The sequence below is a fragment of the Nyctereutes procyonoides genome, unplaced genomic scaffold (genome assembly GCF_905146905.1).
Source record: "Nyctereutes procyonoides isolate TBG_1078 unplaced genomic scaffold, NYPRO_anot_genome, whole genome shotgun sequence".
Taxonomy (NCBI): domain Eukaryota; kingdom Metazoa; phylum Chordata; class Mammalia; order Carnivora; family Canidae; genus Nyctereutes; species Nyctereutes procyonoides.
Genome location: NW_026575030.1, coordinates 13191001 through 13208065, shown reverse-complemented (window position 1 = coordinate 13208065; position 17065 = coordinate 13191001). Strand labels below are relative to the sequence as shown.

Below are 17065 nucleotides of genomic sequence, written 5' to 3'. Positions count from 1 at the left end.
TTAAAAAAAGAAACATAGAAGATGGCTAAAATTTAATAGTACACAGTCATGAATACTAACAACATAAATTAAATGTCATATAATGGAAACTCAGGGACTTAGATATACACCCCCCATCATTCATGGGAGTACATTGCATTGTGTATCTGTTTTTCTCTGTATAGTGACTTTACTCCATCACTTTTCTCTGTAGACCAGCTTTCTTTGCTTACAGATGTGTCTACTGCCAGTGACTTCAGTATGGTCTGCCTCTTGCCTTCCATGGCCACTGACTCTTGCAAAACACACACACACACACATACTGTTTGATCATCATTACCTTACCAGTTATGCATAAGTCATTGTACCAGTTCCAGATTCTTAAATTGTGATCTGATTAGTTCCTCTCCAGTCAGCTCACCATCTAAACCCATTAAGTTGTGGTGATGGATCATGGGTGTATGTCTTTAGGGAAATTGTAAGGAAGAGGCCCTGAGAAGTTATGGAAGTGAGGAGATGATAACCGATATGCCTGCTATAGGCAAAACTGGCAATATTGTTTCTGACATCTCAAGAGCAAGAGATAAACGAGCTGTCATAAGCAACTTAGACCTGATAAGGGATTTTGTTTTAGAGAGGACAGCACTGGAATATTGAGCTCCAACATTTCTTAGAAGAAAGTTCTTAGAAAACTATCTCCCTCTCTATGGTATAATTTCATATTCACTGAGCCCTCCACAGGAGCCAAATACACCTTCATCAATAAATAGAAACATTGACACACTGATGATATATTAATAACTTGACACTTCCGTCCTATTTTCAGTAGACACAAAAGAAGCCAAGTTTCCAGTCAATAAGAACAAGGGCAAGATTCTAAGTTATAAATAATTTAACAAGGTGCTAGCTCCTGTCAAGGCAGGTATATTGGTTTCATTCTAAATGAACTAAAAACTTATTGAAATATTGAGTTCAACTCTTTCAGCAAATTTCTCATGTCCCTCACAATACATCCACATGTAACTACAAATGCCTGAAATTTTTTAACTCAGTATTTCTCAAATTTGCCTGTTCAATAGACTTACTGAGGGAGCTTTAAAAATATTTATGCCCAGATTTTATTCTTAGAGACTCTGATATAATTGCTGGGCACTGGTGTTTTTAAAAGCTCCAATGCATGGGGCTTCCGGGGGGGGGGGGGCAGACAAACTGCTATAACTATGGAATTTTACCAGAAGTAGGCCCTTCATCTGCCCATGCAGAAATATTATTTGAACTGAAATGTGGGTTCTTGAATGGATGAATGACTGAACAAGAGAGGGTTTACCTTTCAGTCAAGTTTGTTGTTATCAGTTGAGACAGCCTGTCCCAAAATCCAGTACTGAGTCCATGTATAATTCTAGAACCTTCTACTTTCCATTCAATCCTTCATCTTTCAGTCTGAAGATTCCTTGGATGGAGACAGAGTGGAGCTGAGAGAAAGAATATAAAATGGTACAAGGAAATGCACACACGTGATTCGTATGAAAGGAGTTTCTGCAGAGAGAGAAGAGAGCAGATAAGCACCTCATTTCACCCAAAAGCTGAGCTGAGCTGCAGCTGGCAAGCTGAGAATAGACTGGCTTTATTCTTGTCCAATCTCATTTAGTAGAGACAGTCCCATACTTCTGGAATCAGAGGGTAATGGCAACATTTGTAATCCCCCTCTGGGTGTCTGGAATTCTGCAGGCCATGTTAAGCTTGCTTTATGTACTGCACAGAAAGCAAGACTAATCCAGCTCCCCAGGACTGACTTAAATGATACATTCATTGCTGGTAGATCACTCCTTAAAACAATAAGATACCATTTACCACAGACCAACCACTAAAAAGAAATGAAGCTTTTTATCTTCCTCCTACAATGAATATAGACAGGAGGGCAGAGTGTTCCGTAAAGGAGTTAGGGTTGGGTAGTGATTTCCTGAAGCACATTATTTAGGATCTGTCTTCATAAAATGCCAGCTTTTTGGTAATTCAAGTCTGGGGAGAACTGACATTTCTAAAGATTTCTGTAGAATAAAATAAAGATTTCTTAAAATAAAGAACAGAAAAACAAAAGCACTGCAATTCCATTTTCCCTACAGGGTCTTAGTCTTTACATTCTTTTGCTCTTACATGATCTAACTTTACTTTCCACAGGGATCCTGAGAATAATAGCAGCCCTTTTCTCTGAGAAGGGTTACTGGATACTGCATTCTAAAATCATGAAAGAAAGTATGTTGTTCTTCTACAATTAAGACTTTGTTCTTAATCTTTGCACATATGAAGTGACTGGCTGATTACATTTATTTCGGGTGTTTAGAGGGGAGAGGGAAAGAGTCTGGGAATGGGTAGTATGTCTCACATGTTATTCATGAAGGACTCGATGCATGCGTTTTGGGAAGGAGTAGAGAAGAAAGGAAGAAGAAAGGAAGAAGAAAGAGAAGGGAGAAAGCAAAAGAAAGTGAGAGGAAGGAAAAACAGCAAAGAATTTCAGCAACCTGATACTATACAAGGGAAATCGGAGTTCAAACCCAGTCAAAAGTTAAGACAATTAGTGCTAGGTTGGAATAACTGAAGGACAGCTTTCTATCACATCTCAGAGGCCCCCAGGTACTTCATTTTCTCATAGATACCTATCTCAAGCATAACTTTTTCTTAAAACAAGCTGCCAGAAGTAAGTGAGGGCCCCCTGTGTTGAGTGCTGAGTAAGAAGGGACACTACCTTGTGCATCTCCTAATGGAAATCCCACAACCTTCTGTATCTGATAAGAGTATAACATTCCAAAGGGGGGAAACATCAATGCACTGAGTTGACACACTCCCCTTCTGTGTTCACTGCCATAACCAGTTCTAATTGGATTGAAAACCAAACTTCTTCAGGCTCCTCAATATGAATACCAAGCCAAAATGGAATATATCATATATGATTTATATACTCATATCTCATCATGTCCTCAAAGAATTTGAGGACTCTAAAATTGCTTACAAAGGTCCACATAAGGTGTACATATTTGAAATTAAAACCATGGATAGGACACTTTTAGGAGAAAGGAAGACGTTTCCATCTATTTTTACACATACATATAGTTCATCTTATTACACATGTATAAATGATTGCATATATTTGGGATTAAAAATAGACACATAAAAAATAGACACATAGAGTTTCAGTCCTGAAATATGAGAGAAGCTGAAATTTACTGAGACACTAGTTCATAAGAAGATAAAAAGTTAAATCTGAAAACCCTACTTATTGCTAACAAGAGATTCAAATTGGAAGCCAGTGCCTTAATTGATTTAGTAGCCTATATCACGTTTGTTATAAAAGAAAATAAGGGCTGTAAGCAGATAATTAACACTAAGGGGATTTGAGAGGAAAAAAATGGAAATATTTTCAGTTCCCAAGAGAAGCCATATATCTATAAATGGGTACATGGGAAATATATATTTTCCTCAAAACACATCTGTTTTATGCAAAGAAAATTGCCAGCACACTTATATTTCCATAAATAAAATGTAAACTGCAATATTTTACACTTAGGATGACACAAAAGAGCCATCTTAAATTATTCCATGGATGGGGGATAAATTGCTAGTTTTTAAAGGATCATTTCTCCCTAATTCCAGAGAAATTATAAGTCTGATTCAGGGACAGTACAATAAAGAGAGGCAAAGTTGAAAGATAAAGACTTCAATACTACATCCTATAAAAATCTTGGCACCATGATGGAGAGCACAAGTTTGCCACCCAACGATCCTCTACTAATTGACTGAGAGTCGTTATCAAACCCCTCTTCCTTTAGAGTGGCTTCAGTCATACACACACACACATGCATGCGTACATGATTATACAAGCCCTGTGTATATGAACCAGAGATTCTATCCTGTTTCAGACCGTAAGTCATTACACAAATAAGAGTAAAACCTTTATGCACTGCTTCTGAATATTTGTTGACACCCCTCCCCCACCTTAATCATTTAATGTATTTGATTTCAAGCTATAAGAAAACTTTGGTGACTGATGATCTTTACTTGTAGTCATCATTTAACTGCAACTGATTCTTATCTTGAAATGGGACTTTTGGTCACAGAGTTGCTGTCAAAATCATGAGGCTACAGGGACATGAGATGATAACATGCAAGAACTGTGGAATTGCTGTGGTCTCCACAAGCCCTACATGGAGTTTTGTTTTCAGACTTGACCAGGGTAGGAAATGCTTGCACATAAAGACTATAAAAATCCCCTTGCTTTGCTGTATTCAGCCAGAAAAGACATAATCACATAAAAGGGATGCTCAGGTTGGGCTAAACCAAAGTTCGGTGGAATCTTATTGGCAGAAACCACTTACCATAGAAGTTACCAGAAAAATCAAGAATGATTGATCAAGCAATCATAAGATGCTTAATACAAGAGTGAAGACGTTTGTTGCCATCAATTCTGAATCTACAGTGAAACCAGGTAAATACATGAAAAATTAGAAAAGAGGATTAAAAGACCCTAACACAGAACACTTAAATGGGATTACTTGCTGCTGTTTCTTAAGGAGGAGGCACTAAAAGTTCATATCAGAACTATGTCCCTACGTTTATTGGTGTTTAGTAATAAACTATGCTTATTGATGTTCCTATGTTTATTGATGCCTAATAAGCTGTTTATTGATGACATCCATGCATTATTGATTCTAAAATATGAATTCAGAGATTACCAATAAAATCTATCTTTTTTAATGTACTGAGTTTTCCAACACAGTTAGAGTTACTTGGACTTGGTAGGTCACTTCTGATTGATTACCAGAGTAAATGTTCTACTCCCCAGAGTGGATAAAACAAGTAATCAGTATCAATTACTCACTTCTACTTTAGCAAGAATTATTCCTATCATGGTATATGAAATATTTCCATGCTTCTCTATAATGAATTGTCTAATGTCTATGTTATACCTACTTGAAAACAATAATAATAACAAACAAAAACAAAAACAAAACCTCAGACAAAACCATCTCCTACCAAGTTGATGTCCTTAGACCAAGATAGATAATTGACCAAAGTGCTCTAGAAGTGTAGTGATAGATTCGTGTTCACTTTTCTTTTCACTTTGTGATCTTGAGAAAGCTATTTAAACTGTAAGCCTCTGCTTCTCTGCATATAAAGAAGCATTATTACAGACCTGGGGAAGTTGCTGGAAGGATTAAAGGAATCACAATACTATCTTACCTCACTGTTAATTTTGTCTTGTGACCATTCTTCGTGAGGCAGATGACCTCTGAAACAGAAAGGAAACTCAAATGCTGAAAACACCAGTACCTTGAGTTTGAAATTTCTCTTCTATTTCTGATTTTGTAAGTCTTACCTATTATCTGGAAATCTGATCTATCACACAAAATGATTTACCTGTTGGTTGTTGGTTCTTCCTCCAATGACAGTATTTAAAGTATAACCCTTGCCTAGACAGCCCTCTTGCAGTACCTTGACCACACTGATGGTCAGTGTGAGATCTGGGGGACCTCATGTCTTCTCTGGATGCAGTCTCCTCACATGCCATAGAAGGAGATTTTGTTTTTCTTTTCTTCTTTTTTTTCACTTTTTGTTTTATTTTAACTTAAATTTTGTTAATGTTTTAGTGTAATATTAGTTTCTGGAGTAGAATTCAGTGATTCATCGCCTACAGACAACACCCAGTGCTCATCACAACAAATACCAGAAAGAGATTTTAGAGTCCACATTTCTTTCTAAGAATTGAGCACAGAGCATTATAAAATGACTTGCAGGATTGGAGGGAAATGTACTATGCAGATTAATGTTATTCATCAAAACTGTAATGTGTTTACTTTTTACCCAATGAAAGATGAAAAAATATCCTCTTATTCTAGTGTGAATTGAAAATAGTTCCAATTTTTCACCCTAGTATGGCTATTGATAATCACAGCTAATTATCATATTGTAATTCTTTGTTACAATATGTATTTAAAATAATTTTAAGTAATATATAAGAAGAGTCAATGCCTTATCTAATATAATCTGCACAGTATCCTGCATACATTATTACCTATTCCAACGTTGTTGAAATAAAGGTCAAAAGTTTGATGCCATCACCTTATGTTGACATTATTCTATTTACCTCCAAGTTATAAAAGAGTATATCACTTTGATTGACTAGTTTTCTTTATTTAAAAAAACAGGCTAGGGGGATCTCTGGGTGTCTCAGCAGTTTAGCGCCTGCCTTCCACCCAGGGCGTGATCCTGGGTACCCGGAATCGAGTCCCGCATTGGGCTCCCTGCATGGAGCTTGTTTCTCCCTCTGCCTGTGTCTCTGCTTCTTTCTCTCTTTCTCTCTGTCTCTCATGAATAAATAAATAAAATCTTAAAAAAACAGGCTACTCTAGATGAATCCTAATTGTCCTCAGGTGAACATGCAAACAGAACAACGACAACAACAACAACAAAATTGCACGGAAATGAGAAAAAGTTTGTTGTTGGAAACCTGTGTGCATATAATTTTTTGAGAATCCTGAGCAGCAAATGTGAATTTCCAAGATAACTAGTCATAAAGCAGCATCCATCAGCCAAAAATTGCCATTAAATATTTTGCAATGGCTTATTCCCTGTAACATTTGTGTTAATGTTGAGGCAAAAAGCTTCATTGACAGATGAGAAGATATTATTCAGAAGTCTCTCACATTTTATTAACATCCTTGGATGAGAGTCAAGGCTAACCATTCTTTTAGTGTAGTCCTGATACTGTTTTGAGGTAATCCAGGTTTCCAGGACACTATACTGATTAGGCATCTGCTGTAGCCAGAATTATATTTAGTGAAGACAGGAGTTCTAAGAGTCAGGGGACAGGGCTCTAATATCATTTTGGGGCAAGATTCATGGCCTGTATGAAAAGAACTTTGGGACTAGGACCCTAATTAAAAGAAACTCTGGAATAGCTGCCTTTTGCTGAAAGAGGGACTGAAACACATCATCCACAGGCCTGAGGAAATGCCAAGTAAAAATTCACACCTCATGTGAGATAGAGAGACACAAGTCTACACACCCATGAATAGAGAGGCAGCATTTACACACCACATATGGAATATGAATCTCCAAACTAAGAATTTAGCACAAAACTGGTCTATAAGCACTGTACCTAATTCTCTAAGGACACCTTACATAAACCCAGAATAAAGTTATATTTCAGAAAAAGTAATCCTCAAGTTTATTGGGTCAGCAAAGAAAACCTGCAAATGACACAGGTCATGGTAGAAAGTAAAACAAAAGAGTCAGAAGGATTAATAGTTCCAAGAATCTGAGATAAGACAATTGAAAAGACACTATAAATATCTTTGAAATTATTAAGGGCTGAAAGTAGGAATGCAAATCAATAGAAAAATAAAATAAAAAGGTACTATAAAAATAAAATAGAGCAACTTCTAACGTGCTAACAGGAACTGTTAAGAAAAAATATATAATCATTTCCATTAAAAACTTAGTAAGTTTCACAGTAGCCTCAGCTGATCTGTATGAGAAAAGTCTTTGAAATGGAGTGCTGAGGGATGGAGATGAAAAAAGTAAATAAATAAATGACCAGTAAGGATATCAGGTTAATAAAATACTAGGATCCATCAAATACCCAGAAGGAGATAGAGAAGCAAATTAAGAAAATTAAGAGTTTCAATGAACTACATGAAGCCTTGGATTGTAGAAGCATGCCAAGTGCTGGGCAGGATTAATAAAATTAAAGGCATACTCAGAGGTTCTTAGTAAAATAATACAATATTGTTGGAATAAGAGTTAAAAAAAAACCACCAACAACATAAAAATGGAATAATTTTATTCTCACTGTGCTGATGGAAAATAAATGTCAATCTAGAATTCCCTGCACAGCAAACTGTCATTCCAGAATGATGAATTCAAGATATTTTCAGTCAAAAGGAGTACAGTTCACAGATCCTCATGGAAACAAGTTCAAGAAAAAGGGATGTTAGAACAAAGAGAAAGGCATAGAAGATGTAATCATGAACAAATGGATGAATGAACCTAAGTGGAAAACTAATTAGGCTTCTACTGAAAAACAAAAATAATGACTAATTTTGGATTTTAAAGGAGGTGGAATTGAAATTTGAGGACACATTGAACAAATAAAATACTGTGTATTGTCTCTGTGGTTGGTAAGGAGGTGATATTAACTCTAAACTTTCTGTGGGTATATGTTATATTTTAGGGAAAACTATACAAATAATGCAAATACCAGAATGGTTTCCAGAGCCAAGGGAAAAGAGAGAATGAAGGAATAAAACAAATCTGATAAGTTTAATGGAAAGATTGAAAACATAATTAAAAAATAAAATTCACAGTATAATAAAAAACAGTTATATGAGGAACAAATGTCATTTATCAGTATTTATAATAAGTGATAAATAGGTCATATTCACCCTTTAAGTGACAAAAATCCACAGTCTATGTAAAACATACTATTTTCTTTAATCTAGTTACTAAGTTCGTTAGTTGCCTACCAAATAAACATCTGAAACATAATGGCCCATAAAGTCAGATGTAATTAATACTCTCATTCACTCCATATAGTATAATTTCCACAGTTCTGAGGTCCTCATTTCACATATTTATTTTATCTTTATGACCTGTGCTTTGTTATCAAGCATTCATAAATATGCTAATCTTTACTTTTGATTAATTTTTAAGGTAGCTACAGATCTACACACACTTGTAAGACAGAGAGATCCTGTACATGCTTTACCAGTTTCCCCCCATAGTAACATGAAAAATATAGCACAATATCAAAGGCAGGATGTTGATACTGATACAGTTACCACACTGAATGGTTCATCAGCAGGCAGATTTCTCATGTTGCCCTTTAAAGGCTATGCTCACTTCCCTGTCCCATTCACCACTTACATAAGTTCTGATGACTACTAATCTATTCTCCATTCCTAAAATTTTGATATTGAAAAGATGTGATACGGTTGAACTCATAAAGCATGCAATCTTTTGGATTGGTTTTTTCATTCAGCATAATTCTCTGGAAATTCACCCAGGTTGCTCCTTGTATCAATAATCTGTTTCTTCTTATTGCTGAGTAGTATTCCATGGCACAGATGTCCTGCAAACATTGAAAGGCATCTAGATTTTTCCACTTGTTGGGCATTACAAATAAAGCTGCTAGAAACATTTGTGTACAGGTTTTTGAGTGAACATAAATCTGCTTTTCTGGGATCAAAGCCTCGAACTATTACACTGGGTCATATGGAAGCTGCATGTGTGTTTGTTTTGAGGAGGAAGTTGTTTTGGTTTGTTGGTAAGAGACTTCCCATTTGTTTTCCATACTGGCTGCACCATTTCACATTCCCCCACAGAGTCTGAGACCAGTTTCTCCTCATACAGTACTGTATTCTTGTCCCAACTTTTCACTTCCACCACTATGAGAGATGTGCAGTGATAGCTCATTGTGGTTATCATTTGCAGTTCCCTAATGGCTAATGCTGAACATCTTATCATGTATTTATTTGCTCTTATGTGTATGTCTTCTTTGGAGAAATGTCTATACAACCCCTATGCCCAATTTTAATTAGGTTGCATGCATTATTGTAGAATTAGTTGTAAGAGTTTGTTTCTATATTATGGATAGTAAGCCTTTAGGACATAAATAATTTGCAAATACTTTCATTCTATAGAGCCGTTTAAGTGTTTTGATGTCCTTTGATTTTAAGTTGAAGTCCAATTTATCTATTATTTCTTCTGTTATTGCTCATGTTTACGGTGTCATATCTAAGAATCCATTATCAATACCAAAATCATAATTATTTTCTGTATGTTTTCTTCCAGGAGCTTTATGATTTTAGCTCTCCTATAAAGATTGTTAATCTATTTTGAGTTAATTTTTGTATATGGTGTGAGATAGGTGTTACTTTCTTTCCATGTGGAAATCCAGTTGTCCCAGCACCATTTGTTGAAGAGATGGTTCTTTTCTCCGTGGGATGTATTTGGTGAATTTGGCAAAGATCAAGTAGCCAAAAGTAAACAAAGAAACAAACACCACAGTTGGGGAGCAGTGGTGAGCCGTTGTGGGAATATCTAACCGCGCAGCTACTCGCAGGCCCAGGGCAGTGGTCGGGCCTGCAGACACTGCAAGAGGCTTGCCCCTGAGTACGCAGCCGCAGCAACCAGATTAAAAGGAATAGTCCCGTTAGCAAAGGTTGGTTGTACTGCCAACACAAACACCTGTAATAGGTATGGAGTCAGTGGATATCCAACCCTGAGGATGTTTAGAGATGGTGAAGAAGCTGGTGCTTATGATGGGCCCAGGACTCTCCATGGACTTGTCAGCTATCTGAAGAAGCAGGCAGGACCAGCCTCAGTTCCTCCCAGGACCGAGGAAGAATTTGAGAAGTTCATTAGTGATAAAGATGCTTCTGTGGTGGGTTTTTTCCAAGATTTATTTAGTGAAGCTCATTCTAAGTTTCTAAAAGCAGCCAGTAACTTTCGAGATAACTACCTATTTGCACACACTAATGTGGAGTCTCTGGTGAACAAATATGATGATGATGAGGGAGAGGGTGTCACCTTGTTTCCTCCTTCACATCTGATGAGCAAGTTTGAGGACAAGACTGTGGCATATATAGAACAGAAGATGACCAGTGGCAAGATTAAAAAAAAATATCCAAGAAAACATTTTTGGGATCTTCCCTCACATGACAGAAGACCATAAAGATTTGATACAGGGCAAGGACTTACTCGTGGCTTACTATGATGTGGACTGTGCAAAGAATGCTAAAGGTTCCAACTACTGGAGAAACAGTGATGATGGTGGCAAAACTTTTAACCACGAACTTTCTGATTTTGTCTTGGAAAGCACTGCTGGAGAGATTCCTGTTGTTGCTATCAGAACTGCAAAAGGAGAGAAGTTTGTCATGCAAGAGGAGTTCTCGCATGATGGCAAGGCTCTTGAAAGATTCCTGCAGGATTACTTTGATGGCAGCCTGAAGAGATATCTGAAGTCTGAGCCCATCCCAGAAAGCAATGATGGGCCAGTAAAGGTAGTGGTAGCAGAGAATTTTGATGAAATAGTGAATAACGAAAATAAAGATGTGCCGATTGAATTTTATCCTCCTTGGTGTGGTCACTGTAAGAATCTGGAGCCTGAGCATAAAGAACTGGGAGAGAAGCTCAGAAAAGACCCAGATATTATCATAGCCAAGATGGATGCGACAGCCAATGATGTGCCTTCTGCATATGAAGTCAGTGGTTTTCCTACAATCTACCTCTCTCCAGCCAACAAGAAGCTAAATCCAAAGAAATATGAAGGTGGCCGTGAATTAAGTGACTTTATTAGCTAGCTACAATGAGAGGCAACAAAACCCCCTGTAATTCAAGAAGAAAAAGCCAAGAAGAAGAAGGCACAGAAGGATCTCTAAAGCAGCAGCCAAACATGCCACTTTGTAAAAGGATTCTTCCATCAAAGATGGGAAGACCATTGGGGAGGATTGAGACCCATGTGGGATTACTACTCTCAGGGCAGAGAGGCCACAATAGATATAATCTGAATCCCGTTTAATTTTCTCTAAACTGTTTCTTAGCTGCACTGTTTATGGAAATATCAGGACCTGTTGATGTTTGTGGTTTTGGGAAAAATTATTTGTGTTGGGGGGGGTGTTGGGGGGGTGGGGAGACTGAGTTGAGGGGTTATTTTCTAATTTTTTTGTACATTTGGGACAGTGACAATAAATGAGCCCCCTTTAAAAAAAAACAGGCTCAGGGTTATTTTTAAAAAATTGAAGACAGAATTACCATTATGATCAAACAAACCCACTTCTGAGTATATACTTCAAGAATTGAAAGCAGGGACTAAAAAATTTATTGGTGCAACCATGTTCATAACTGCATTATTCACAATAGTCAAAAGTTGGAAGATACTCAAGGGTCCATTGACGAATAAACAAAATGTGGCATATACATAAAATGAAAATTATTAAGCCTTATAAGGATAAATAATATATTTATTTTATTGAGGTATGATTGACATAATATTATATTAGTTTCAGGTATACAACATAAGGATATTTGTATATATTACAGAATGAACATCACAGTAGGTCTAGTTAACATCCATCATCTTAAATAGTTACAAATTGTTTTTCATATGATGAGAGCTTTCTGGATCCACTTTCACAGCTACTTTTAGATATGCAATACAGTATTAGTAACTGTAGTCACCATGCTATACATTACATCCCTGTGACTATTTTATAACTGGAAATTTGTATCTTTCACTCCTTTCACCCATTTTATTCACTCTCATCCTCTGCCTCAGGCAATCATCAGGCTCTTCTATACTTCCCTGAGCTCATTTTTTTTTTCAGTGATTTTATTTATTTATTTATGAGAGAGAGAGAGAGAGAGAGGCAGAGATATAGGCAGAGGGAGAAGCAGGCTCCTTATGGGGACCCCAATGCAGGACTGGATCCCAGGACCCCGGGATCACGCCCTGAGCCAAAGGCAGATGCTCAACCACTGAGCCACCCAGGTGCCCCCATGAGCTCAGTTTTTATTGTAGTCTTTGTTGTCATTATTTTAGATACCATATATTAATGAAGTCATATGGTATTTATCTTGTTCTGTCCGACATATTTCAGATAGAATAATGCTCTCAAGCTTCTTTGTTTTATCATAAATGCCAAGATTTAATATACTTTTATTACTGAATAATATATATTATATATATAATATATATAATATAAGAGCATCAATGGAATACCTATTGGTAACACACATACTAATGAGAAAGAAGTTTTTATAATAATATATATATATACTATTATATATATTATATACATTAGCATGTATATATTATGTTTTCTTCATTCATCTGTTGGTGGACATTCATGTTCTTTCCATATTTTGGTTATTGTAAAAGATGCTGCAATAAACATGGGAGTGCATATATCTTTTCAAATTAGTGTTTTCATTTTATTTGGGTAAATAACCAAAAATGGCATTGCTGGATATTATGATAGTTCTTGTTTTAATTTTTTGAGGAACCTCCATACTGTTTTCCATAGTGGCTACATCAATTGACATTCCCACCAACAATGCACAAAGGTTTAAAAGGCAAGAAATTTGTCATAGACTACAACGTGGATGAACCTTGGAGAGATTATGTAAAGTGAAATAAGCCAGTTAAAAAAGGAGAGGCATGGGAATCCCTGGGCGGTTCAGCGCCTGCCTTTGGCCCAGGGCATGATCCTGGAGTCCAGGGATCGAGTCCCGCATCGGGCTCCAGGCATAGAGCCTGCTTCTCCCTCTGCCTGTGTCTCTGCCTCTCTCTTTCTCAAATAAATAAATATTTTTTTTTAAAAAAAAAGGACAGGTATTTTATGTTCCACTTTCTATGGTTACTGGAATATTCGTTGTATGAATGTACCATAGTTAATTTGTCCGTTCCCTAGGGAAGGTTATCTTGGTTGCTTCCAAGTGTAGCCAATTAAGAATAAAGCTACTATAATTAACCAGGTATAGGTTTTTGTAGAGACATAAACTTTCAACTCATTTGGGTAAATATTGAGGATGTTACTGCTGACCACAGGAAGTTCTTGCTCCACGCATCTCCAAAGGCAAGAGGAGAAAAGGAAAAAACGAACTCTTGGGACTTCATCAAGATAAAAAGCTTTTTGCATAGCAAAAGAAATAGTCGACAAAACCAAGACAATCAACAGAATGGAAGAAGATACTTGCAAATATCTTATCAGATAAAGGGCTAGTATCCAAAATCTATCATTTGTGTATTTCCACTGGCAATTAATGAAACTTATCTATGGCTCCACATACTCACCAGCATTAAGTGTTATCAATATTTGGGATTTTTGTCATTCTAATAGGTGTGTAGTGGTACAGATAGCTTTCTTATTTTAATTTTTATTTTTTTTAATTCCCTGATGACATATGCTAAGCATCTTTCCATATGTTTATTTGCCATCTATCTTCTTTTGTGAGATGTGTGTTCAGATCCTTAACCTGTTTTTAAAATCTAGTTGTTACTTTTCTTATTGTTGAGTTTTAAAGTCCTTTTAAAAAATATTTTGGATATAAGTTATTTATCAGGGATGTCTTTTGAAAACATTTTCTCCCAGCCAGTGGGATGTTGTTTTGTTTATTGTTTGTTTGTTTTCCCTGAAAGTGGTTTTTGTGGGGCAGAAGTTTTTAATTTAAAATGAGGCCCAAGTTACTAGTATATTTTTTTTTCCATAAATCATGCCTTTGATGTTGTATCCAAAAAGTCATCGTCAAACTAAAGGTCATCTAGATTTTCTGCAATGTTATCTTCTAGGAATCTTAAGCTTTATGTTTTACATTTAGATCTATGACCCATGTATGACCCATTTTGATTTAATTTTTTAAGGCTATAAGGTATGTGTCTAAAGTCAGTTTTTTTTTTTTTGCATGTGAATACTCAGTTTTCCCAGCACCATTTGCTGAAAAGACTATCTTTTCTCCATTGTATTGACTTTGTTTCTCAAAGATCAATTGGCTATATTTCTGTCCTTCTGTGCTTTTTACTGGATACCATTGACCTATTATTTTGTTGTCGTGGTTGCTCTTTCTCTAATACCACACTGTCTCCATCACTATGACTTTATAATCTTGAGGTCAGGAATCGTCACTCCTCCACCTTCATTCTTCTCCTTCAATATCATGTTGGTTGTTTTGGGTTTTTTTGCATCTCCATATAAATTTTAAAATTGATTTGTCTGGAGAAGGACAAACATTATATGGTCTCATTCATTTGGGGAATATAAAAAATAGTGAAAGGGAATAAAGGGGAAAGGAGAGAAAATGAGTGGAAAATATAAGAAAGGGAGACAGAACATGAGAGACTCCTAACTCTGGGAAACGAACAAGGGGTGGTGGAAAGGGAGGTGGGCGGGGGGTGAGGGTGACTGGGTGACGGGCACTGAGGGGGCACTTGATGGGATGAGCACTGGGTGTTATGCTATATGTTGGCAAATTGAGCTCCAATAAAAAAAATAAATTGATTTGTCAATAAAATAACTTGCTAAGATTTTGGTTGGGATTGCATTGAATCTAGAGACCATACTGGGAACAACCAACATTTTGACCATATTGCATCCTCCAGTTTGTGAATGTGGAATATCTACCCATTTATTTAATTTTTAAAAACTTATTTCATTAGAGGTTTGTAAGTTTTCCTCATATAGATCCTTCACCTGTTTTGTTAGATTTATACCTAAGTATTTAATTTTGGGGAAATGCTGATTTAACTATTACCTTTAAAAAAAAATAACTCCCATTGTTCAGTTTTGCCTGTAGAAAAGATTGACCTTTGTATATATACCTTGTGCTCTGCATCTTTGCTATAATCACATATTAGTTTCAGGATATTTTGTTGGTAGTGTTGATTCTTTCTAAATTTCTACATAGACAATTGTGTCATCTGCATAGACAGTTTTATTTTGTTCTTTCTGATCTGTATAGCTATCATTTCCTTTTTTCATCTTGTTGCATTAGTGAAGACTTCCAATATGATGTTAAATGAACAGTAAGAGGGTCATATCCTTGTCTTGTTCCTGAACTTAGGGGAGAAACTTCTACTTTCTCATTAGTATGTGTGTTGCCAATAGGTGTCCCATTGATGCTCTTAACTGAGTTGAAAAAGTTTCCTTCTATTTCCAGATTGCTCTGAGTTTTTATCATAAGTAGGTGTTGGATTTTGTCAAATGATTTTTCCACATCTGTTTATGTGACCATGTGATTTTTCTTCTCTAGCTTGCTGTTGTGACACAAGGTGTTTGGGCCTCGTGTTTTCTGACTTGGAAGGTTATTATTAGTGACTCATTTTCTTTAGTAGTTGTAGGTCTTTTCAGATTATTGATTTCTTCTTGTGTGAATTGTGACAGATTGTGTATATCCTCTGTACGTGTGTGTGTGTGTGTGTGTGTGTAATCCTTTTAAAATGCTGTTGAATTTAGTTTGCTAGTACTGTGTTGAGAATTTTTGTATCTATATTCATAAGGTATATTCATTTGTAATTATCTTATAACGTGTTTATCTAGGTTTGATAGCAGGGTAGTACTGGCCTAATAGAATGTATCAGGTATTGTTCCTTCCTTTATTTTTAGGAAGACTTTACCAAAAGTGGATGTTAATTCTTTTTTTTTTTTTAATGTTTGATAGAATTTTATAGTGAAGCCATCTGGCCCTAAGCTTTTCTTTAAGTAGGGAGTTTTAATTACTGATTCAATCTCTTTAGTTATTATAGGTCTGTTGAGAATTTCTATTTCACTTTGAGTCAATTTGGGCAATTTGCCTTTTTCAAGGATATATAAGCTGTCTAATTTGTTGGTGTACAATTGTTCATAGTATTCTTTTATAATCTTCCTTATTTTGTAAAGTTAGTAGAGCTGTCCTTTTATTTAAAATTTCAGTTATTTGTGTCTTCTGGCTACTTTTATTTATAAATCTAGCTAAAAGTATGTCAACTTTGTTGATCTTTTTAAAAAATTAACTTTAGGGTTCATTGGTTTTACTGGTTTTCTATTCTCTATTTTATTTATCTCTGCTCTGCTCTAATCTATTTATTTCTTGTTGCCTATGGGCTTAGTTTTCTCATATTTTTCCAGTTTCTCAATATGTAAACTTAGGTTATTTATCTGAGCTATCTCTTCCTTCTTAATGTAAGCAGTTACAGCTATAAATTTCACTTGAGCCTCCCATTACTGCATGTCATAAGTCTAGAATATTGTACTTTTGTTTTCATTCATTTGTAATCATTTTCCTTATGATTTCTTCTTTGACCATTGGTTGTTTAAGAGCATTTTATTTAATTTTCACATATTTGTGAATTTTCCAGTTTTTCTTCTGTTTTGATTTCTAGACTTCATTCCATTGTGGTGAGAAAATATGCTGTTGTCCAATGTCAATGTTTTAAAAATTAATTGAGAATGCTTTTGTGGTCTAACATATGGTCTGGGAAATGTTTTATGTGCACTTAAGATGAATGTGCTTTCTGCTGTTAGTGGGTAGAGTATTCTATGTGTGTTAGGTTGAGTTT

The 17065-nt window shown here is 35.9% G+C and overlaps 1 pseudogene; it reads left to right on the top strand.

Annotated features, from left to right (window-relative positions):
• LOC129504004 (protein disulfide-isomerase A3-like) overlaps positions 1-11414 on the top strand; it is a 119465-nt pseudogene extending 108051 nt beyond the window's left edge.
• The last annotated feature ends 5651 nt before the right edge of the window (positions 11415-17065 follow it).